Source organism: Lactuca serriola, chromosome 3 (assembly GCF_051521515.1).
Source record: "Lactuca serriola cultivar US96UC23 chromosome 3, Lser_US96UC23_V15, whole genome shotgun sequence".
NCBI lineage: Eukaryota > Viridiplantae > Streptophyta > Magnoliopsida > Asterales > Asteraceae > Lactuca > Lactuca serriola.
The window spans coordinates 244,902,321-244,929,950 of record NC_136410.1 but is presented as its reverse complement, the minus strand read 5'-3'; the positions used below and the strand labels follow the sequence as shown (position 1 = coordinate 244,929,950).

General features: G+C 35.2%; 1 long non-coding RNA gene across 1 annotated transcript; it reads left to right on the top strand.

Annotated features, from left to right (window-relative positions):
- Positions 1–1,475: 1,475 nt before the first annotated feature.
- On the top strand, positions 1,476–17,154 carry LOC145093823 (uncharacterized). The gene is made up of 3 exons (XR_013703105.1): positions 1,476–1,637; positions 1,828–1,869; positions 16,967–17,154. It is a non-coding gene; the product is annotated as an uncharacterized LOC145093823 (long non-coding RNA).
- The last annotated feature ends 10,476 nt before the right edge of the window (positions 17,155–27,630 follow it).

Below are 27,630 nucleotides of genomic sequence, written 5' to 3'. Positions count from 1 at the left end.
TGATACCAATTGCATGGTTCCAAATCTAGGATCTGAATCAGTGATCAAATGATATTGCAAACAATTCAGAGTGTAGAAGGAGTAGAAGAATGATTCAACCAAGCATGCACACATTTGTATCACATAAACGTCAAATACACCTTGGGAAACACACACATACATCACCTGACACTGACACATACACCTACTATTTATATCACCCCAGCAGCACACCGGTGTACAACCACACACGCGTGTGCGGCCGCACACAGGGTGTACGGCCGCACACATGTGTACCGCCACACACAGCCACACAACAGTTACAACAACCACCACTAACACCAAAACCCAAACAAGACCTTTACAAGATAGATGCCTAGCCCAAACCACTATATTTTGACATATATATATATATATATATATATATATATATATATATATATATATATATATATATATATATATCCTTTCTAATAAATGAAGGTTTTTTTTTTGCCACTTGTCACTCTTACATTAATTTGGACACATATCAGTTTTTGGTATTTTTGAATAATTTTTTTCTATTTTTCATTTTCTCATTTTTATCTTTTCTTAATTTACAAATCAAATCTATACATCAATTAATAATTGTCTTAATTAAAAATATTCAATAAATTACAATATTAATACTTATATATTGTATTTTAATATCTTTTTTTTTTAAATTCAAATTTTAAATTTTAAATTTCAAATTTAAATAAGTTTTTGTTTAAATCTTTATATTCTTTTTTTTCTGTTTTACCAAACCCGTATAACATACGCTCTCACAACTAGTATATATATATATATATATATATATATATATATATATATATATATATATATATGTAGCCTAATAAATAAGAATGATTTTGCCACATGTCCTTCTCTCATTTAATTGGCGACATGTTATTTTGTCATAATTTTAAGATATATTTATTTTCCACTTGTCAATTACTTTATTTTTCATTTCCAATATATCATTAATTTAGTTTCCATAAATTAAACCTACAACAATGACTATTAATTTTAAATTTTAAATTTCAATTTAATTTCATATAAATTTATATTTTAAACCTTTAATTGTATTTAACATTTTGTTATACTTAACCATTTTAATACACGGGTTTGATAACTAAATACAAAATTCTAATTTATTTATGTTTTGCATGTTTTTTTCTCATAATTTTCAAATTCAAATAAACTTCCAATTTAATTGTTTATATTTAATATTTTTTAATAAACCCATATAATATACGGGTCTTTCAACTAGTATATATATATATATATATATATATATATATATATATATATATATATATATATATATATATATATATATATATATATATATATATATATATATATATATATATAAAAGAGTTGTGTTTTGGTACACGTTGACGAGCTTCATCCCTTCACCAATAAGAAAGCTACTAGGCGGCTATTTTTAACGTATACAATCACGTTACTTCACATGGCCGCAAAGGCACAAGATATTTTGTTGAAGTTATTCTTTTTTTTTTTTGCTCTGCAGTTCTCCTGGTTCTACTCGAATAAAATATGTCGCCATTTCCTTCTTCATGGTGTTTACTTGCCTGCTTCACCATCTTGCATTCCTACTTCACCGATCATTGAAGGTACGTATCATATATATCAGTTGTGATATTGTATGCCTCTAGGCTTCTCTCTTGATGACACCTCCGTGCTTAAGGACCACTTTTGTTTCACTCCACATTTTATAACCGTCATAGTGCATCTTATCTTCTTGGACACCACTCCACTCTTCTCTATTCTACCTTTCTTCAAGCTAATATATGAAATTTGCAGGTAACCACCTGATCTCTCTAAATAGACGAGCGAAAGATTAAAGTAAGGTTTCTCGATTGTTTGTGTTAATACTATCTATATTTCACTGATGTCATTTTCTAGATTTTTTGAATTTTCTATTTTCAACTTGTCATTTTATTATAATTTTCATTTTATTAAATTAAAATTTAACATTTAATATGTAAGATAATATATATGTAAGGTATTTATTAGAAATAATTTATATATGTAATGTATTCAATGTATTAAAGTTTCATTAATTAAATAATTTAAAGTTTTTATTATTTTTCTTATAAATTCAAACTTCTCAAATTGTTAAAATTTCATATTTTTTTTTAAATAAAACCATATAATACATGGGTCTTACACCTAGTTGTTTATAATTTTAGTTAGAGGTCTTCTTTATTCTTCTCCAATTTTCTGGTTCCCACTTCTTGATCGGTTATCAACAAGGTTAGTTTCAACCGATAAAAAAAATATTCTATTATTTGATTCTTTATTTAGTTAATTTTCTATAATTTTGGGTTGCAAAAAGGATGAATATGATCATTTAACAGTATCTCGAATCAATTGGCTTTCTACAATATCATGAGGAAATATGATAAGGTCAAATGTTTTTGAATTTTTTTTTGTTGGTGTGGATACAAAAACAAATGCCCCACAAGATTATGCAAAATAAAATAAAAAAAACAACTTTCTAATATTGCAAGGGTAAGAAATATTATATACTTGTTATTTCCTTATATTGTTTTTGTAATGTTATTCATTTATTTATTTATTAAATGTGTTTGATGTTACAAGCCACATCTCTTGTCTTTCAAGAATCAAACTTATGCTAAGAAAGTTAAAGCTGATGTGGTTGATCTTGGTAACTTCTAGATGAGCAAATATTACAAGTTTTTCACCGATGTAACAAAAAACCATCTTGTTTTGTAGTATCTTCGTCCTCTTGGATTGACTCATAGGGGTATTTTTGTCAGTTTTACACCATGATTTTTATATATAGTCATACATTCAATATATATGTTTCCATTTTTATAAGCAACAAGGTGGAGATAACAACATACACAAAAGTTTTATTTTCCCAATAATATTTAACATATATTCACCTTTCTGCCCATCTAGCTTGGAAATAGTATCAACTTGATGTTGTGACTGAAAGCAGCAAGTTAACTATACTTAACGCTCTTCAATCTTTCATGTAAGATGTCACCACTCAAGACAGAGTTAGATGATTAACAAGAAGGTTGGACACTTTTAACAATGAATTTCGGTTCATGAAGCTAACATATAGTTACGGAACCTCATGCACCTCATTTTCACATCTTGCATACCGTGTACTTGATGTAATGCCCCTTTCATTAAGCTTCATTTTGGTAGGGTTTTGCTACAACTGGAATTCAATTCCATCCATTATGGATTTTGGGTGCAATGAGTATAGAATTTATTTCAATTGTATATTAGCTTGTTGAACATTTTTGAAAGTGGTCAACAGAAGGTTAACTGCTTTTCTGAAACCAATACTGAAAAGGGTAGCAACTGGTATAACATGTGGATGGGGAATTCACTTGTCCTGAAGATCAAGTGTTGAGATTGGTGCATAAATGGCTAAGGTAGTTCCTTTATTGTTTGACAAATATTCTTAAAAAGAACTCTCTTCAAGTTATAGGCTCAACTGTTGGAATTTTATTTGGTTACTGCTAATTTTCTTTGAAACAATTGCAAATATACTTATAGTGTGGCTTATGGTGTCTCATTTTTGATGGTTTTTGAGTATACAACAACCTATGTGTTCATGCAACCCTAATTACTTTGGATCTAAGTTTTTCACTAGTTGAACATGGAAATTGAATACCAAAGCAAAACCCTAAATCTAGCATACAATTTCGAAATATATGTATAAATAGGGTTTAGATGATTACCTTACTTGTTATGTATAACAATAACTCCTTGTAGATCCTTGACTTTTGAAAGGTTAGCGTCCCAAATGTTGCACCTTTAATGGTTCACATACACCACTAACAAGGGGATGATAAGAGAGAGGAGGGATACTCTAAAAATTTCGGCTAGGGTTTTACCAATGTAAGCATTGGCCGAAAATCCCATGAGGTGGGGTCTTTATATAGCTGTGGGCTGCTAGGGTTTATGGAGGAAACCCCAATTTCCTGCTTAAGTCTTAAGCAGCCCATGGACTTCTCATTAGGAAGCCTTGGACGAAATCTATATGGCCTCCCCATATAATTTCGTCCACTCCCAATTAAGGAGTCCAGTAGCTCAGTTTCACAACTATCAATGATTTGCAAAACAACCCATGTTCTTTTAATCAGTTCCTTTAATCGCAAAATTAGTTCCAAATTAATTCCTAATCAAAATACTAATTAAATAACATGATTTATAATTAATATATTGTTTTCACAACACATTAATAAATCAATTTATTATTCCAAATAATAAATTCAACCTCTCTCTCCAAAAGTCATATTGTTAAGTTGCTAAGGTGAAGGACCATGCTACTATCAAATCAAGTACATACCAAGTATAGTTATGGGCTTAGACACCTAATCCAACAGCCTCCCACTTGGATAAGTCTAATAACTATAAATCCAAGTATGACCTCAAAATTTGACCAACAATCGTAGCTTTCAAAAGCCGTTGTCGAACTATAACCTAGTCAGTTATGTGTCCTTAGATAAAGGATCAAATATTCCTCCATTCTACAAGATATCATATGGACGTGAGACATGGATTATAATCGTTCTATCTATCCAAGATTTGTGTCCTGATTTCTAATTTATGATGACTGATAACAAACTACTAATTGTACACATCAATTCAGCCCAGGCTGGGCCAAGCGCTTAAGTTGTCATAATCTAATCATTAAAGGGCCCACATATATCGCTTTTACCCATTTAGGGAAAAAGGAACGGATAAACTTTGACTCATATGCTTGTACTATTTACTCATCAAATCACACACAACAATACGTTTTATAACATCAAGTTACTGATGCGTTTACGTATTATCAATGCACAACTGACTTGCAAACAAGAACTCACACGTCTCCATTTCAAGAATATAAGATATTATCGTCTCAAAATTACTCGTCATGAAATGCATGAAGTAATTCATTGATCGTGGGTTTAATCCAATACTCAAATCCCATTTGAAGAGCACTCAGGATTGTTGCAACAAACCATTTCTATGTCTAAACACTTAGACAATCTATAATCCAATTCACGACAATATTAATTCACTACTTATTTCCAAAGTGATCGACTGTGGATGTTTTGAATAATTCAATTATTCGGGAACTAAAACATGCGAAGTGAAACACAATAATAACCTAATTAAATATGGTCTCAAAACTATTGAATATAAATAAAACACTTATTATTTAATCACCATATTAATTAGACTTTATTAATTGTATAATGTTTTGATTAATCAACTAATCACTTGAATTAAAAAAGTCATGCCATGTTATAAACATGCATACTATGTCTCTCTATGGTCCTTCCTTTGTGAATAGATCAATTGGACATAATGTTAATGATGCTCATTTCACAATTCCAAATCCTTATTTAAAGTGTAAGAATTCCAAATTTTTGTCACTACTAAATGTGTCAGAGTCTAACTTGACATGCAATATCTTTTTGTGATGATGTGGGCTAGAAGTCACAAAGAGTTTGCCAACGATGTCACAAAATGTTCCATTGAAACTTTGTTATTATAACAATTTCACGGTAATGATGTATCAAATTCAAGGTAACTCCTTGAACACCTTCTTTTCATTATGATTTCTAACTCACATTCTGATTCTAATCACCAGCTCCCATTATTGAAACATTTCCATATTCCCATATGAATATCAATTCTGATCAAGAATTATCCCAATCAGAAACACGTCAATATAGTCCTTCCAAATTTATATACTTCCAACCGTCAACAATCAACTAATACTTAGGTAAACCTTAGATTGTTCTTGACAGTTGTTTAACAACTTTAGTCACATCTTGTTCTAGTCCTTTTTCCCTCTTAATGCTGTAACAACCCGAAATTCATATCCCTAAATGTAACCCTTCTCGCGACCCGTTCCGATCATCCAATCGCCATTTCCGATTTCGTTTCCGTTTCCGACCTTTTATTGAGTCGTTAATGTGGATTTTTATTTTATGACTTAATAAGTGTCTTAATACCCTTAGAACTCATTCTAACGTCTCATATTAATGATTGGAACATTTCTAGAATCAACCATATCGGGTTACGACAAATTGGCCGGGTGCGACCAAAAGCCCCGTCTAACGCCGGTATCGGGTAGAATTCTACTGTGTCCCGAACTTGGACACTATTTAAAGTGATCCAAGTCTCCATTTTGAAGCTTTTGCTCAATTTTACAATTATCACTTCAACCTCTCTCCTCAAACTAGATTTAAGGGTCAAAATCTCAAGTTTAAGGCTTCAAATCACCAAGGTACCTTCCCTAAATTGTTATGCAACCTCTTTAGCCTTCAAATTCGAGTTCAAACCATGGAATAGGACCATTACCATAAGTTTACGGCCCTAGAACAGTCCTAGGCCGTAAACTCATATAAATGGGGTTTTTGGAGCAACAAAACCCTTCTAAACCTCAATTGGACCTTGAATATGGCTAGATGACTTTATAAGATGGAATTCGAATGTCTCAAACCATGATTTAGAGCCTTATATATGAGTTTACGGCCCAGGATGGTGCCAAGGCCATAAACCCATATTTAAAGGGGTTTTAAGCCATTTAACCCTTCCAAGACACAAACAAGACTTAGATATGATTTTTAGAATGTTGGAAATGGACCTAGAACATTTCAAGCATGAATTTTGAGAGGTTTGTATGAGTTTACAGCCAAGGCATGTGCTTGGGCCGTAAACTCCTCAAACATGGGTATAAATCCACTTCTAAGGTGTTAGAAAGCCATCCAACACCACCAAAAGGCTTGGAATAAATCATAGGACCAACCAAAAATAGTTTAAGGGCTTTAAACATAACAAAACCTCTCATATGAGAGTTTACGACCATAGAACATGCTCCATGGCCGTAAACTCCTAAAAGTGTGTCTTTTAGTGTCCAAAAATCATTTCAGGGCTTGTAGGAATTTTTAGAATCACATGTGATTAACTTTGGAACCTTAAAAACACATAATCATGGGGATATGAGAGTTTATGGCCATAGGCCCCATGCCAAGACCGTAAACTCCCTTAAGTGTTGTATTTGGTGATTATAATTCATTCCAAGCCTTAGGTAAAATTATTCCAAGCATTTCCAAGTGATAAAAGCCATTTGTGACACATTAAGCTCCATAAATCCTACCAACATGAGTTCACGACCGTGAACTCATGTGTGGGTAGTGTTTAGGCTGTAAACTCATCTAGGAAGTTTACTCTTGGGGAGTAAACTCAAATCCCAAGTCCCTCGATTCAATTCCCGTCCGTAGATGTCACCCGGGTCACTCCAAACACCCGTTTTGAGGTGTTTTCGTTCGTTGGAGTGTGATTTCATATATAATTAGAGTTTATGAATCTAAGTAGATATATTTGTATGCCATTTCATTTTACATAGGAACCTCGCGTGTTATCAGGCCTCGATTCGACGTTTAGCATCCGAAATCGACACATATTTGATGGGTTTTGAGCATTCTAACACTTCCTAAGTGTACATGCAACCCTAATAACCTTGGATCTATGTTTGTCTAATTATCATGCAAAGTTGAATTCCAAGGTTATATTCCTATCTAGCATACATGGAGAACAATTTTAACTTGAATCATAGATAGAATAACTTACCTTGTTGTTGCTTGTGTTCCTTGAAACCTTGTGAGCCTAGCACCCCAAGTGTGATGCCTCAAATGCTTCACACAACACCAAATGCTCTTGGAAAGACTCTTGAGATAACACACACTTCTCAAAATCGGCCAAGCCCTCTAGTTTCTTAGTGTTCAACTTGTGTTGCCAATTTTGTGGAGAATTGGACTCTTATATAGTGTTGACACATCTAGGGTTACACCATGTAAACCCTAATGTGTCATGACTCTTCATTTCCATGACCCGTGGGTTTGTAACTCCCATGGAGCATCCATGGAGCATCCTATGGGTAGAACCCAACTTGATAATCCATGGATCCTTTTAGCCCACTATACAAGATATGAATGATTTACATAACCAACCCATATATTTAATTAGTTATCCTTTGATCACTTAATTAATTCCAAATTAATTCTTTGATCAACTAATTAAATAATATTATTAATATATTAGAACTTATAATATATTAATAATCTCCAAGTGTTATTTCTCTCATTTAGTCTATCCAATTGCATGGTGCCATGCAACCCAAATGGACCATGCCGGGTCGGGTCAAGTACAAGCCTGAAATAGTTATGGACTTAGACACCTTATCCAACAGTCTCCCACTTGGATAAGTCTAATAACTATATCTCTAGTACTTCAGGAACCGACCGGCAATCGTAGCTCTTTCAAGGTCTCTCGGAACTGAGAAGATGATGATACGCCATTTAAGATAAGTGATCATATAATCCTCTGTTCTAGATATCAGCCGGACAAATACATGGAACACGTCTTGCTTATTGTCCAGCATTTGTTTCCCGATTTCCGATTTGTTTGACATAGAACTTAATTGAACACATCAACTTAGTTCTGACCGGGCCTGGTACATGGGTCAAAACAAAATCATCGAGGGGCCCAGATATCAACTTCTAATCCAAGAAGGAACAGATAAACTTCGACTCATATGTTTGTTCTACCACTCATTGAATTACACACAAAAGTACGTTTTATAACATCGAGTTACCAATGCGGTTTCGTACAGTCAATGCATAACCAACTTGTAAGTAACAAATCATATCTCTAGGTTTGAAGACTTATATGATATTACCGTCTCACGATCACTCGAGATAAAATTCCATGAAGTGATTCCAGTGAGCGTGGGTTGAATCCAATGCTCAGAACTTATGAGCACTCATGATTGTTGTAGCCTTGTCCAAGACCTCTACAACCAAACATGACAGTCTTGATTCATATCTACTTCCAACATATGACCGACTGTGGAGGTTTGAATAATATGTTATACCGAACAAAATTATTCTGGAAGTCAAAACATGCAAAAAGAAATATAGTAAACGATTGACAAGAGATAGCAACACTTTACTCATAAATAAAACATGTTTTATTCATCATCTAATGTCAATTACACTTTACAAATTTCGAGATTATCTAACTACTAAATCTAATATCATCCTTCAGCCCTATGCTCCGAGCATGCTGAAGATGCTTAACCCGAGTCAATCCCTTTGTGAGGGGATCTGCCGGATTCTCATCTGATGATACCATCTTTGCCACGAGGTGTCCTTCTTCGATCCGATGTCTTATGAAATAGTATTTTCTGTCGATGTGTCTGGATCTCCCATGATCCCTTGGTTCCTTGGCTAAGGCAACAACACTTTCACTATCACAGAAAATTTCCATTGGCTCTTTAACAGCTGGTACAACTCCAAGGTCTCCAATGAAGTTCTTCAGCCATATCGCCTCCTTTGCTGCTTCACTAGCTGCAATATACTCTGATTCACAAGTAGAATCTGCCACTGTCTCTTGCTTGGAACTCTTCCAAGAAATTGCTCCTCCGTTTAGGGTAAAGACCCAGCCCGACTGAGAGCGGAAATTATCCCTATCAGTCTGGAAGCTAGCATCACTATACCCAACAACTCTCAAGTCATCACTCCCACCGAGGGTAAGAACCCAGTCCTTAGTCCTCCGTAGGTACTTGAGGATATTCTTTACCGCAGTCCAGTGTGCCTTGCCAGGGTTCGCCTGATATCTGCTAACCATGCTCAAGGCAAAAGCTACATCGGGTCGAGTACACGTCATAGCATACATGATCGATCCTACAGCCGAAGCATAAGGTGTTCGACTCATTTCTACTATCTCAGCCTCAGTGCTAGGGCTTTGTGTCTTACTCAATCTGGTGTTACTCTGGATGGGTAACTCTCCTTTCTTGGAGTCCTGCATGCTGAATCTCTTCAGCACCTTATCCAAGTAGGTACTCTGACTAAGTCCAATTAGTCTTTTACTCCGATCTCTCAAGATTCTTATCCCTAGAATATAGGCAGCTTCACCAAGGTCCTTCATAGCGAAACACTTCCCAAGCCAGGACTTTACTTCCTGCAGGGTTGGAATGTCGTTTCCTATGAGTAGTATGTCATCCACATACAATACCAAAAACCTAACTATACTCCCACTAGCCTTGACATACACACAAGATTCATCTTCACTCCTAGAAAAGCCAAATTCCTTGACCTTTTCATCAAAGCAAAGATTCCATCTGCGAGGTGCTTGCTTCAATCCATAAATGGATTTCTCAAGCTTACACACTCTATTAGGGTACTCGTTGCTGACAAAACCCTCTGGCTGACTCACGTAAACATCTTCAGCCAACTTTCCATTAAGGAAAGCGGTTTTGACATCCATCTGCCATATTTCATAGTCATGAAATGCAGCTATGGCTAACAGAACCCGAATAGACTTAATCTTGGCTACCGGAGAAAAGGTCTCATCATAATCCACTCCAGGAATTTGAGAGAAGCCCTTTGCAACCAGTCTAGCCTTATAAGTGTGTACTTTACCATCCATGTCGGTCTTCTTCTTGAAGACCCATTTGCACCCTACTGTCTTACGACCTGGTACATTTTCAACCAAGTTCCAAACTTGATTGTCATACATGGATTGTATCTCGCTATCCATAGCCTCTTTCCATTTAGCAGACTCGGGGCCTACCATGGCTTCCTCGTAGCTGTTAGGGTCATCTTGACTTACTAGTGTCTCATCACTAATAAGTGTCTCACCTTCTGCAGTAATATGGAATCCATAGTAATGCTCAGGTGCACTCCTAACTCTCGTGGAACGTCTCAGAGGTACAGATTTGTCAATTGGCTCAACAGGAGTTTCCTCCTCAGGTTGAGGGCTAGAGTTTGAAGTTCCTTCACCGCTTGATTCTCGAATTTCTTCAAGATCAATTTGTCTCCCACTGTCTCCTTGGCTTATAAATTCTCTCTCTCGAAAGACTCCTCTTCTTGCTACAAAGACCACATTGTCACTAGGTCTGTAGAAGAGGTAACCAAAGGATCGCTGTGGGTAACCGATGAAAATACACCTCTCGCTTTGAGGTTCGAGCTTATCATGAGTCTCGCGTCTCACGAAAGCCTCGCAACCCCAAATCTTGATGTGGTCTAGTTTAGGTACTTTACCAGTCCACATCTCGTGAGGAGTTTTGGCAACTTTCTTTGTAGGGACTAGATTAAGAATATGGGCGGCAGTCTCTAAGGCATACCCCCAGAACGAGATTGGTAGCGTAGCTCGACTCATCATGGAACGAACCATATCTAACAAGGTTCGATTACGCCTCTCAGCCACACCATTCAACTGTGGTGTCCTGGGAGGTGTCAATTGTGAGACTATCCCACATTCCCTTAGATAGTCGAGGAACTCTGAACTAAGATACTCACCACCACGATCGGATCGAAGCATCTTAATGTTCCTGCCCAATTGATTCTCGACTTCCTGTTTAAATTCCTTAAGCCTCTCGAAAGTCTCTGACTTATGCTTGATCAAGTAGACATATCCATATCTACTATAATCATCAGTAAAAGTCAAATAATAACGATTAGCATCCCTTGTGGCATGTTTGAATGGTCCACACACATCCATGTGTATAAGGTCCAACAAACCTTCACCCCTCTCACACGAACCTGTGAAGGGTGACTTTGTTATTTTTCCAAGTAAGCATGATTCGCAACTATCATCTGACTTTAGGTCAAACGACTCCAAGACTCCATCCTTTTGGAGTTGGCCTATGCGTTTCTTGCTTATATGTCCAAGACGACAATGCCATAAGGATGCTTTATCCAAGTTATTATTAGTAGAATCAATACACAAAACATTATTTCCTAAGTTATCAACAACAGATACAGCTTCATACACACCATCACAAGGTAATGCTTTAAAATAAAGAATATTATTAAAGAAAGCATCAATAGAACCAACTTCATTATTAAATGAAAAGGTAAACCCTTGTTTGTACAAAGCATGAAAGGAAATAATATTTCTTGCCATTCCTGGCGAATAACAACACTTATTCAAATCTAAACTAAACCCACTACTTAGCGATAAAGTATAAACTCCAATCTTGGTAACAGATATAGCTTTCCTATTCCCCATGATCAAGTTTATCCTTCCTTGCTCCACATCCTCACTTCTTCTTAGCCCCTGCAAGTCACAACAAATATGAATACCACAACCGGTATCAAGGACCCAAGAATTAGAATGGGGTGAGTTATTAGAAATGATAGTGTAAATACCTGCATGGTTGGGTTCAACTTTCCCATCCTTCACATCTTGCTGGTATTTTGGGCAGTTCCGCTTCCAATGAGCTTTTTCATGGCAATAGAAGCATTCAGCCTCTTTTGGGTCAGAAGAAGGAGTAATGAAACCTTTCTTGGTTCCACTTGAAGAAGAGCCATCAAGGGTCCGAGCCTTGGTACCCTTAGAAGAGCTCTTTCTCTTCCTCCCTCGACTTTTCCCGATTGCCAAAACCGGAGTAGAGTTTTGAGTAGGAGTGATAGCAACCGACTTCCCCTTAAGACCTGATTCTGCGGTCTTGAGAAGTCCCTGAAGTTTGCTGAGGGTGACTTCTTCCTTGTTCATGTGATATGTCATGCGGAATTGATCATAGCACGATGGTAAGGAATGCAAAATAATATCTATTGCAAGATCCTCCGGGAAGTTCACATTAAGCTTCAGCAAACGATCCACATACCTTTGCATTTTCTGCATGTGGCTCGTGACGGATTCCCCGTCCTTCATCATGGTTGTTATCATGGAGCAGATGATTTCATACCTCTCTTGTCTTGCACTTTGATGGTATCTTTCCATCAAATCTTGGTGCATGTCATAAGGGTAGAAATCCTCATAAGACTTTTGGAGTTCTGCTGTCATCGTGGCCATCATGATGCAAGCTACTTTCGTAGCATCCCTTTCATGTGCCCAAAATTCGGCGATCTCCTGAGAAGTTGCAGTGGACTCATCAATCTCCTTAAGCTCCTTGTCAAGGACATATTCTTTGTCCTCGTAGCGGGTAATCATCCTGATGTTTCTGATCCACTCATTGAAGTTGGATCCATAAGAGGTGACTTTCCCACACAAGTTCATAAGGGTAAAGGAGCCATTAGGATTAGAGCCAGAAGCATTGTTGAAAGACATCTGAAGGAAAGAGGACAAGATTAGTTTAGATATAAGAGAGTCCTTAATAAAACACCCAAATGTAGTATTAAGGCTAAGATCCAATCACAATATAATATAACTTAGAAGAGGTATGCCGTAATCTAAGCTATATCATATTTGAAAGGTAGGTGAATGACGATTCACCAATTTCCACCACGAAAACCGCAATATTTTAGTATTAGGTTTTGAATGGTTCTTAGAAATTCCTAGATTCTTTGAGATTCAGTGAACTTTTCAAAGGCATGTTTCAATCTCGAGTGTGCCCTCCAAGTTTTGTGACTGGGATACCGAGGATCACAAAACGAGGTGTGAAGTAACCATGCAAATCACTTAGTACCCTTAAAGTTTATCACTCAATCGATGTGCCGGTTAACCACACACGCTCCATCGATACTATAATAAACCCTAAGTCACCCTTTACCTACCTTGTTAAGTCCAAGTTAGTGTGCCGGTTAACCACACACGCTCCACCAACGACTTAATCAAAGTGTAAAGTGTAATTTCATGGAATAGCACCTTATTCACATTTTTCCTAAAGTAACTAAGATTGGGAATTTAATAAAACATTTAGTTACTTTATAATATTCATCATACTTTGAATGAGAATTAATAAGTCCTTGTCTTACCCGTTCGGCTAACGACCCTCCACCGATCAAGCAAGCGGTGGGTGAGAGTGGACACCCATTAAGTCACCATTTTATAGGCAACAACCTTATACCCACCTTATAGACCGGCTTCGTGAATGAGGCGTACTAGCGGTAAGACGACTTTGTTCTTATACATATATATATAATTATTAAATCATAATAATATAAGTATAAGGGTTGAATTTTAACTTTTAAAATTCTAGGGGTTGGAACTAAAGTTTTAACTTAACTTTACTTGTTCCAAAACTTGAGGGCAAGTTTTGTAAACTTTCAAAACTTTTCATTTCTTGTAACTTATGAGTTTATTAGAGTAATAAAATGAGGACTTTTCATTTTTCCTAACTCTTGTGTTCTTTTAATGGTTTTTAACCCAAGAGACTTTTGGTTTTCCATAACTTGAGGACAAGTTATGGACTCCATTAAAACACATTATGATCATGAATTAATCTACCACATAGGTTACAAATAATTCCTATGATCATCTAAACATCATAAGAACAAGAATATGAATATGAACACTTTCAAGAATCAAAATCACATTTAATCTTTGTAATTTTGATAACTTGTTGTTGTAAATGAGTTAGAAAAGACATTACACCTTCTAAAATAAGTTTTCAAGTACCAAAACATTTTAGGGTAATGATTCTAATCCATTTCCAGCAACTCAAGTCGAAATTCTGCACTCTGTCGACCCTACTCGCCGAGTGCATAAACCTACTCGCCGAGTAGGTTGAAGATACACATGAACTCGACGAGTCCTCCCCATGGACTCGCCGAGCCCATCAGTCAAACAGCAGAAATTTCGATTTTCTTCAACTTTTAAGCACAAATAAGAAACAAACAAGCCTAGGCTCTGATACCACTGATGGGTTTTGAGCATTCTAACACTTCCTAAGTGTACATGCAACCCTAATAACCTTGGATCGATGTTTGTCTAATTATCATGCAAAGTTGAATTCCAAGGTTATATTCCTATCTAGCATACATGGAGAACAATTTTAACTTGAATCATAGATAGAATAACTTACCTTGTTGTTGCTTGTGTTCCTTGAAACCTTGTGAGCCTAGCACCCCAAGTGTGATGCCTCAAATGCTTCACACAACACCAAATGCTCTTGGAAAGACTCTTGAGATAACACACACTTCTCAAAATCGGCCAAGCCCTCTAGTTTCTTAGTGTTCAACTTGTGTTGCCAATTTTGTGGAGAATGGGACTCTTATATAGTGTTGACACATCTAGGGTTACACCATGTAAACCCTAATGTGTCATGACTCTTCATTTCCATGACCCATGGGTTTGTAACTCCCATGGAGCATCCATGGAGCATCCTATGGGTAGAACCCAACTTGATAATCCATGGAGCCTTTTAGCCCACTATACAAGATATGGATGATTTACATAACCAACCCATATATTTAATTAGTTATCCTTTGATCACTTAATTAATTCCAAATTAATTCTTTGATCAACTAATTAAATAATATTATTAATATATTAGAACTTATAATATATTAATAATCTCCAAGTGTTATTTCTCTCATTTAGTCTATCCAATTGCATGGTGCCATGCAACCCAAATGGACCATGCCGGGTCGGGTCAAGTACAAGCCTGAAATAGTTATGGACTTAGACACCTTATCCAACAATATCCGCGTCCGGTAAGTTCATACCCCTACCCTTTTTCAATGGTTTTTGAATGTTTTCAGGGGGGAATACAAGCAAAAGTACAAGAATATCTTGTACTCAATCACATGATTTCAGTTAAATGGTTTCATAATTGTACATTTTTAAGAATTGAAAACCTTTTAAACAAACTGTTTTAACTTGCAGAGTTGCTTGTTTTAACCCGATTTTAAATTCTTATTATACACTGTTATATTGTGTACTTTACATTTGATTGTTCCCACTTAAGTTGATAGAATACATAAACCATTGTAATGTCTGTAATAAAACACTAAGGTTCGAGTGTAAAAGACAAACACCATTAGAAAACATAAAACATCTGTATGTCCTTAACAATACACCTAGGCTCGAGTGTGATAGATAAATACCATCATAACACATAACTCACTGTAATGTCCTTAATAATACACCTAGGATCGAGTGTAAAGGACAGTAATCATTAAATAACACCTAGGCTCGATTGTAATGTCCTTAATAATACACCTAGGATCGAGTGTAAAGGACAGTAATCATTAAATAACATCTAGGCTCGAGTGTAATGTCTTTAATAAAACACCTAGGCTCGAGTGTAAATAACATGTACGTTAGAACTCAGCTAGTTGTAGATACTACTTTCCTAGTCGAAAAGTAAAGAGAAATCTTAAAGATTGGAGACACGTCCTTGTAACACTTCCATGGCACGAGATAGTGGAGGACTAACCCTGTAACCAGAATCTCCGAACGTAGGAGAGCGTGGCTTGAGTGTATAGATCTATACGGGACTGACAATCCCACACCTGGCTGCTAGCTACAGCCGAACCAAATGGTTCAAGGGTGACGAAAGTCATAAAAAGGATATTGGCCATGGTCCGAGTCATATCCAGTCTGAGTATGGTTAAGGACTCATAATCTAGATTATTAACGTTTTAGACTCATTTGCTAGCTTTATGTGCGTAGTAAAGCTAATGTACGTTCAAGAATGGCAGGGACACATACATACACAGTCAGGGAAACATGGGGTTTTCCTGAGAAGAACACTGAATATAACCAGAATTAGTAATGATATTCATACACACACATTCAGGAAAACATGGGGTTTTCCTGGGGAGAACATTGAACATAACCAGAACCGGTAAAGATACACACACACAGTCAGGGAAACACGGGGTTTTCCTGGGAAGGACACCGAACATAATCAGAATTGGTAATAATTCACACATACACAGTTAGGAGAACATGGGGTTCTTCCTGAGTAACAGTAGTGCGTAACTAGAAAAGTGTAACAAGTTAAACAACTGATCTACAATTCACAAGAACAATCATGTTTTCATCGTACATCGTTTTCTTTACTTTCGGATTTGGAAACTAACTTTACATAAGAAAATATGGGATTTTCTTGGATAACCACTTTTTCAGGAAACCAAAGGAACTCGTACATTTTCAGAAAAACTAATCGCTTATGAACTCACCGGCTTTATGCTGATTTTCAAACCGCTTGTATTCTCAGGTCCGTGTTAGACAGGTACCCGAAGATCCTTTTGTGCGAAGACGGAGTTCTCAGAAGACTCGTTACGTGTTGTTTATATATACTATGTATCACTTGTATAACTTATGCTTTTGAAACAGATGTAAAACTTTCATATATGTAATGTAATGGTTGATTTACTTTACTTACTATGTACATTGGATTTGATACTCAACATGGAGTCAACCTCGGAAATGTTTCTGCCTTCGGTTTTCGGGGTGTGACAAATGCCCTAGGCATTTGGAAAAATTAGAACAACTGAATATTATAGCATATGTAATCAATCCTATATCTGAAGCATATGGGATTTGATACATAATGTCTTACATAGAGACATGATATTTGATCAGTCTCTTGCTATAATATTTCCATATATAGAATTTCCTATATTGAATCATTTCAACATGATATTCATTTATGTTCATGACTAAATTGTATTAAACCTTTCAATCTAAACTCTTAGATTTGAATGAATTATAAGTGTTCTCTCCCCTAGCAAAACAATTCTTAATTATTGCAATTTACAAATTGAAAACTTTGTTTTCTATAAACAGTATTGCCAACTTGCAATACTTAACATAACTATTATGCTCCCACTAGCATAATAACTATACTCTTGTTAGCATAACAATTATGCTCCTACTAGCTTTGACATGTATTCAGAAATCAACTGGACTTTCAGAAAAACAAAGCTTTTCACTTTCTTACCAAAGTTCATATTTCTAATACATGGTGCTTTGATAAGTCTTCATCTAGACTTCTAGAGCTCATACACCTTTCATTAGATAGCACATGTGTGCGTTTGAACCTATTGAGAACTTACAACAATAAGTCCTTAATGTTCAAACGTTTCTTGCCATTTCTGACAATTTGAACTATGAAAAAGGGATGTCATAATCATATACGAATTTGATATCGCAGTTATCACAACTGCTGATCATAATGAAATCAACCAGATTTAGAATCTACCAGCAAAAGTTTTTCCTCATAATCATTTTCATGAATTAGAGCGAAAACTTCTGCCACCTAGATTTTATGGTGTATGTGTTCCTATCCATGAAAATTTTCAATTCCAACCTACAATCAGAAGATGAGGTTGAGAACAAAACCAAAATCAAATTTTGTTCTTCCTTTCATGGACTGAACTTTGCTTATTCCTAATTTCTTGCCTTCTGGTAGCACAAGGGCCTACCATGTCCTCCACATTGTTTAAGTAGCTCACTTCCATTGACCAATGTACTATCAGTGACCAACATGCTTTGCCTTTTTGCATTCTATTGAGGACTCATAGAACTCACATGCATAGTGAACTTTACTGGAAAGTGCATAGAAACAAGAATTTGTCAACTTAACACGATAGGTAATCAACCATAGGTCGTGTGCTAGTGTTAAATAATAGATTTATTCTTAATTGACTCCTGAAACTATTCAAGACCAATAAGACTCCCACTGACTCCTTGACGTACAAGTTTCTTTGTTAAGGAACATTCCTCGACAAACAAAACCAAACAATCAAAGAGTAGAATGGGTTCTTATCAAGAAAACACTTCACTTAATTTGTACTAGTTTATCTTTGTTTTAACCGAAACATCACAACTACCAATTTTGAATGTGCTAGAGCAAGAAAACATTTCTACTCCACATTCCATGAGGTGTTATAAACCTACTTAGTTTGAAATAAGCTTCAAGATACGATTCAAACTTACTAGAGTGTGACTCTAAAACTTGACTGTAAACGAAGTATGACTCATCTCTTGATCAAACCAATTCAACAATATCATATTCCTCTTCTTAGTCATAACAATTACACTAAGATGTCCTTAGAGGATCAATTGTGACAGTTTCACAATCATTAAGATGATCATAAAACATGATACTAAGGAATTCTCCTTTCCTTTCTGATTGGAGAAACCTTTATCTTTCTGCCTAATAGAATCTTCATATTTGTTCTGCTATTCTTTGAAAACTTTCAAAGAATCAGAATAACACTTAACCTTATAAGCATAACCATATTTACTGAACCATCAGTAAATCATGACGAATTGACTTATCACCTTTTGTGGTGGATCTTAGATACTCCATACCCACATGTACTAGATCCATTAGTCCTTCACTTTGACTCACATATGTGATCAACGAATTAGTCTTCATCTTCCAAGAATGAAGATTCTCATAAATTACACAATTCGAATTTTATGACTCCAAGTTTCTATCTAACTAAAACTTAGGTGATGAGAATTCCTTTTTTCATTTGGTTGATTAGGACATTTCCAAAAATGATACAATCAAGAATCAATCCATACTTAACACTGCTAATAATAGAAATATAACCACCAATTTTCAAAAATGCCATTGCAAGGAAATGTAAAGTAAATAAGATAAAACAAAAAAATTTACTTTATTGATAAAATATGGAAAAAAATATCCTTAAAATGCAAATATATGAAAACTATGTATCTAGACATATTTCCTAAGCAATCTATTAATCTATCATAACTCCTAAACACCAGCTCAAAAATCTGATCCTCGAACCATGTGATCAAAATCCATCTCTCACGATCAGATTCAACTCATTCTTCTTAAGCTTCCTTCTTTCTCTTAGATCTTGCAAAACATCAAAATGTGACTATCACATCATGTAATAAGAATCTATGAATAGGAAATTAATGGAGTTAGATACTGGATGTACTTGAAGTAGAGTCATACATATTGACTTTACTATCTCTAAGATCTTTTAGGTAATCTGGGTAGTTTCGCATCCAATTCCCCTTTAATTGGCAATAGAAACATGTGGACTCAGTGGGAATGACACATGGGACTTTCTCATACTTAGCCTTTCTCTTTACCATATGGTCAAACGGTTTGACCTTGGCTGATCCATTTCTATTGGAAAGAGAAAACTTTTCTAGACTACCAATGTTACAATTGTTAATGTCCACGGAAGTTTGGGAGACAGATCCTTCAAACACTTTTGTTTCAATTGGGCATTTAAGCATTTATGCGTCAACAACAATCAACATATGTGTTAGATCGATTAAGGTCACGTCATGGTCCCTCTCATAGACGTCTTTAATGAAATGACTATACGAGTCAGGAAGCGAAACTAAAACCAAGTCAATTGCCAGCTTCCTTGGGAATACGACACCTACCATTCCCAATATGTCAATGTGCGATTTCATTTTCTAAACGTGCGCACACACAGAGTTTCCATCTCGATGCTTGAACCCCAATAGGGCTTGAGTGACCTTGAACTTTTTTCAATTGACAAAAACATTTAAAATAGTATAACGGTGTATTTTAAACCTTTAAAATACTAGTGGTTTAATCTATTAATAAATTAAACTTTTAATTTTATTAAATTTAAACCTTTTTATGGATTTATTAACTATCTTTTAATTAAACATTTAATTAAATTATTAAGTCTACTCGATTTATAACTTAATAATACTCTAAACATAGGTCTTATAACGCTCTTATCAGCACTTGAATTGAAAAGTATTGTTGCATATACATTGTTAACAAGAAACGTACTAGTCACCACAGACGGATCCTGGATTACATATCTTGTGCATATCACAAATGCCCTTCCCCTTCCATTTACTCCCCGATCCTTCAACTTTGGACAGTCTCTTCTAAAAAGGCATGTTTCTCTAAATACTAGGGTTCTCAAATTTAAGATTTCAAAAATAAACTATTTAATTAAATTTTAAATTATAAAACACTACTAGAAAACAGACCTTTAATGACACAATTTATGACATGCACGGATTTACGATACACAAAAGTGTTGACATAAAAACAAATGTCATCTCTCCTAAAATTTAAAGGATTTAGGACATACATATTTGCGTGCCCTAAAATTAGTGTCTAATAAAAAAACACAGAGGGCACCTTAAATTAAATGTGTGTCATCTAACCATGTCATTTTATAAATTAATGAAATGCGCGTTTCATCCCAAGGGGGGAAATGAAATCCCAAAAATTAAAAACCCTGCTTTGTTTCCTCCAGCTGAAAACACTCGTCCCCACCGAAAACACCCTTTCTCCCTTTCTTCTCTCTCGATTCTCAAACCTCCACTGCTTCACTTCTTCCCATCTACTCTTCAACTTTACATCTCCAGTGCGATCCTCCCACCGCTACGAATCTTCGTCGCTTGTTCCTATAACTGCCCTTGACCGGAGAATAATCAAACCACTCCTCTATTATTCCAACATCTCAAGAACTTTATCCGATTGATAATCTCCAGGTAGAGGTGTCGATAGCCAACTCGTTTCCGATCAATTCGACTTCTAATAATAATAGGGTTCGAAAGTTGTCACACTCCATGTTCGGCTCGCTGACATCACCTTCCAATTAGGTATCACTGTTGTTAACTTCCGTTCTTTCTCCTCTTTGTTTGCTATCAGATTACTTTACACTTTCAACTATTTCAGCTTAAGCGATCGCTACTTCCACCTCTATTGACCATCGTGGGGTACCGTCGAATCAATCGATCCCTAGATGAGTCAATCGATTTTAATCTTAACCAAAGCACTAATATACTTGATTAAAGGTACTAATCTTTCATTTATTCTCCAAATTTTAAATGGGTTTTGAAATTTCGTCTCCTGCTTAATGGGTTTTGATTCATTTGAAAATAAAAATCTTGATTTATGGCATCAAATATGATTTTTTATTAGTATTATGCCTTGTGTGTTTTTAATGATAAAAAAATTTCTATTTCAAACTAAAACACAAAGGATGGAGTCCTTGATCAGTAGCATACCGACTGCTGGTTGTTCGGACATTCTGGTATGCTTTCTTGAGTAATAACTATTACTGCTTTTTATTATTAATGTAATTCAACAGCCATGGAATGTGATCATAACAATTTTCCTATTGTATCTATGTGATATTGTGATTATTTCATGAATTTACCTGTCCAAGCATAAAAAGTTTGGGGTTTTGGTTCTCTTAATGATTGTACCAGAATGTTTGTGGGATTGTTATGATCTAGTTTCTAATTATATAGAAAGACAGCACCACAGATACCGACATAGTTGATATCTGGGATGATAAAGGTTTATCTCTTACTTATTTCTTCGCAGACGCCCCTTCTTTTTGGGCTTCAATGAGATTTCTTAATGGATGTGTAATTTTTTAGGTGAGCAAACATTTAAGGAAAGAAAGGTTTCTAATAAGATTATTGTGATTTCTACTGTGGAAGTAGAGCCACCTGGACGCTTATACAATCCATCATCTGAAAGTCATCAACTCATTTTGTTATACATGATTTTCACCTAATAGTTTGTTGAAACCTAAATAGCAATACTCATGTGCATCCAACTGATGATACTTTGTATATGATACTATTGAGGAATAAATGTGCAACAAAGTGGGTTGAAAGTCAACAAAGAAATTAGGACGTGAGTTGCTGAATGGAGATTAAACTTGAAGAAAGCATGGGATCGTAAGGAAAGTGGAATTAATTCCAAATAGGATAAAAAAAACTTCAACTGCACATCATTAATGATGAGGTCAATTATGATTGATCAATCAACCCCTGGTTGCTTCATTTTGTGTTTTCTAACCAGATTTTTACACTATTGTTGGACGAAAATACCCCTGTTGTCTGTTACCTCTGTTCTTTATTTGTAAAATGTTTTTTTGACAAAGATTTGAGGTATTATTTAGAATATATGACCACAAGTTTCGTGGGAAAGTTTGGTGCGCAACCAAGAATGCAGCTATATGTGGAAGAGATCTTCTTTAAGCACATATGCGAGTTAGCACTAGAGGAAGTGCTTAACTTAACATGAGTAGGTGCATTCAAATATGACATGCAGTGCTAAATCCTATGCCCATGTGTATTTCAAGAATATAAACAATTTATTGGATCATATTATGCACAAATAGGAGAAAGGTAACAAAGAGGAAGAGGATGTGCAACTTCTTACCCTTTCAAGTTATGATCTATTCTTCTTAGCCAACAATCCCACTCATATGATAACATGAACTATTTTCTTTAAATATTCAAGACAACACAACAACAAACCAAAAATCCTATATGGATAGGAAAATACTTGGAGAAAATAATGTTAATAAATAAATCTATTGGTTGTTTCCTATTACCAATCAATATCTAATAGGTCTACATAAGTAATTGTGTTTAGAGTTGTGCATCCATGATAGTCCATATTGGAAAGTCACATGCATTTTTACCCCTCTTTTTATCAATAATATAAGATAAAACCTACACAAACCAACGAAATTTGTTACTTCGTTATCCTTATAGGTGGTGTTGTTCAAGCTTTACCCTAATGTATATGCTATCAGAAATCTGATAACTGATAAGGTCTTTTAATGTCAAGGATCTGGCGAGTCTCGATCTGTTATGAAGGAATTACCCACATTGTCAATAAAAAGAAAGAAGAATTTACAACTCTGAAGTTAATGCTCATTCATAGAAATCATGATAAGATGCTAGCAGATGCTCTCGGTACTACAATGGAAATAAATATCATATTTTATCGCCATTCTTTTCCATACAAATATCTAGTAACAAATCGGGTTCAAAGCATATTATCATCTGCTCGTTATCTTATGTCACTTTTGTCGGGTTTTAAGCACTATAACACTCATATGGTGCACATGCAACCCTAGATGCTTTGGAACTATTTTTTCTCTAATTATACATGCATATTTCAAATTTCCAAAGAATATAACTTAACTAGCATACAATTGAATATAATGACTAGTTAGATAGCTTACCTCTTGTGTAGTTCTTGGCCTTGGAAGCTTGAGCACCTCAAATGTGATGCCTCTAATGTGTTACAAACACCAAATACAAAGGAAGCACTTTGGAGAATAGGTTAAGCTTAGAAAAATCAGCTCATACACTTGTATGTATATAGTGTAACCAATTTTTGGCACAAGGGGGTTTAATACATAGTGTTACAAACTCTAGGGTTTCATCCATGAAACCCTAATGCACCATGACCTTTCATATCCCTTAGGCTGCATGGGTTAAAGCTCCATGGACTATCCATGAACCATTGAGCCCACCCTAATGGATCATCGGCCCATACTATAAGAATGATTGGTATACATAACCAACCCCTTAGATTTAATTAGTCTCTTTTGATCAGAAAAGTAATTCCAAATTAATTCTTGACCAATACTAATTGAATAATATGATTTCTCAGTTAATATATTACTTATAATATATTAATAAATCACCAATAACCTTATTCTCAAAAGTCCATCCTATCAAATTGCACTAGCGAAGGAAACCCAAAATGACCATGCTACTATCGGGTCAAGTACATACTAGATATAGTTTTGGGTTTAAAAACCAAATCCAACAGTCCTCACTTGGATACGTCTAATAACTATAACTGCCAATGTAACTTCAAGATCCCATTAGCAATCATAGCTTTTAAAAGTCGTTGTCGAACTTTGACTTAGTTAGTGACTGTCCTTAGATAGGTGACATAGAAGCGGTTAGCATCCCTTGTGGTAGTTCTGAAGGGTCCACATACATCAGTATGTATGAGATCAAACAAACCCTCACCCCTTTCATACGTACCAGTGAAGGGTGACTTGGACATCGTCCCAAGTAAACAAGATTCGCAAGTTTCAATTTCAAGTCGAATGACTCCAAGACTCCAGCCTTTGGAGTTGGCCTATACGCTTCTGATCATAACAAGGAGGTATCTTTCATAACAAGGAGGTATCTTTCTATCAAATCTTGGTGCATTTCATAGGCCCAGAAGTCCTCATAGGACTTTTGTAGATCAGCAGACATGGTAGCTATCATTATACACGACACCTTTGTCGCATCCCTCTCATGAACCCGATACTCCTCAATTTGCTCAGAAGTAGCAGTTTGTTCATAAATTCCTTTCAGATCATTGTCTAGGACATATTCTTTATTCTCATATCGAAGGTTCATGCGAATGTTTCTGATCCAATCATTGAAATTTGATCCATTGAAGATGGTTCTCCCTAGAAGTTCATTAAGGAGAAAGAGCCTGAAGGGTTCGAGCCTGAAGCATTGTTTAGCATAGACATCTGTTAAAGGAAAGGAACAAAGTTTAGATTAGATAGGAATCCTTAATACATCAACCAAATGAAATATTAAGGCTAGGACCCAACACAATATTCTACAATTGCGAAGAGGGATGCCGTAATCAAATTGTAAAAGATTTGAAGGTAGGTAAATTACGATTTACCAATTTCCACCATGAAAAACGAAATTGCTTATTAGGTTTTAATTGGATTTGAAATTCCTTGATTCTTTTGAGATTTATTGAACTTCCAATGACATGTTTAAATCTCGATTGTGCATTACAAGTTTGTGACTGCGATGCCGATGATCACAAACAAGGTGTGAATAAGCATGCAAATATACTTGGTACTCTTAATGTTAAAAATCACCTAATCAATGTTCCGGTTAACCACACATGCTCCATTGATCTATAATTAAAATTAAGCTACCCTTTTCCGCTCTTTATTAGTCCTAAATTAGTGTGTCGGTTAACCAAACACGCTCCATTAACGACTTAATAAAGTGCAAAGTGTACTTTCATGGATTAGCACCTTTTCATATTTTTCCTAAAGTAACTAAGATTAAGAATTTTATAAAAGGTTTAGTTACTTTATAATTTCATTATACTTTTAACGAGAATTAATGTCCTTTCCTATCCGTTCGACTAACGACCCTCCACCAGTCAAGGAAGCAGTGGATGAGAATGGACATCTATTAAACTGCCATTTTATAGGCAATAACCTTATACCCCCTTATAGACTAGCTTCGTTAATGAGGCCTACTAATGGTAAGACTGACTTTTCTTATACATATATATATATATATATATATATATATATATATATATACATTTAATATTATAATAGTATAAGGGTAAAATTTTAATCTTTTAAAACTCTAGGGTTTTTGAAATAAATGTCTTATTAGTGTGACTTAACAAATTCCAAAACTTGAAGCCAAGTTTTGAAACTTTTCAAGACTTTTCATATTCATAACTTATGAACATTTACGAGTTTTAAAGTTCATGAATGAGACCTTTCATGTAACTTGAGGACAAGTTACAGAACTCATATCAAGAACACTCTTAGATCAATTATGATTAATAACAATTATTATACACTATCCTATTAATCTAAACTAACTCATAGCAAGATAATTCATATCAAACACTACAAATAATTACTTTATTATCTTGACATTTGACAAATGCCTTTTAAATGGATGAAGATTGTCCTTACCAATTCAGAAAATACAATTTTAATGATTACGAAAACAGTTTGTGGTAATGACTCTATCCATTTTTAGCCAAAAACTCGAAGTTCTGCACATAGAGGCACCAACTAGTCGAGTGCATGATATGGACTCGTCGAGTGCATGATATGGACTCTCTGAGTTGATGGTTTACTGAGTGGACTCGTCGAGTGTGTTCATGGACTCAGCAAGTTCATCTGTCAGAATGCAGAAAAACCGATTTCCTAACTTTAAAAACAAGTGAGCATCAAATATAACATAAAACAATCCTAGACTCACATACCACTGTTGGCTTTTAAGCACTATAACACTCCTATGGTGCACATGCAACCCTTAATGCTTTGGAACTATGTTTTCTCTAATTATACATGCATATTTCAAATTTCCAAAGCATATAATTTAACTAGCATACAACTGAATATAATGACTAGTTAGATAACCTTATTATCAAAAGTCCATCCTATCAAATTGCACTGGTGAAGGCATCCCAAAAGGACCTTGCTACTGTCGGGTCAAGTACATACCCAATATAGTTATGAGCTTAGACACTAAATCCAAAATTCTCTCACTTTTATAAGTCTAATAACTATAACTGCCATTGTAACTTCAAGATCCCATTAGCAATCATAGCTTCCAAAAGTCGTTGTTGAAATCTGACCCAGTCAGTGACTGTCCTTAGATTATTGATCATATACTCCTCTGTTCTTCAAGATATTAGCGGACAAATACTTAGAACATAGTTGTATTTATTGTCCTACAATTAGTTTCCCGATTTCCGATTAGTTTGACATAGAACATAATTGAACACATCAATTTAGTTATGACCGGACCCGGTACATAGGTCAAAACAAATCATCGAGGGGCCCAGATATCGCTTTTGATCCTTCTTATGATAAAAGGAATAGATAAACTTTGACATTATATGCTTGTACTAATTACTCGTTAAATCATGCATAACGATACGTTTTATAACATCAAGTTACTGATGCGTTTTCGTACCATCAGTGCACAACGAATTTGTACTTAGCTACTCATATATCTTGGTTTGAAGATTATATGATATTATCATCTGACAATCACTCGTGATAAATTCCATTAAGTGATTTAGGTAAGTGCGGGTTGATCCAATGCTCAAATCTTATTTCACAAGCCCTCATGAATGGTGCAACAGACTTTTGCTATGTCTAACACCTTAGATATCTACAAGACAACTCATGATATTCTAGCCTCATACCTACTTCCAAAGATTGATTGAATGTGGATGGTTTGAATAATTATATTATTCTGGAAGTCAAAACTTGCAAAGTGAAAGAATAGTAAATAATTGACACAAGATAGTAACTTTACTTATAAATAAAAAACTCC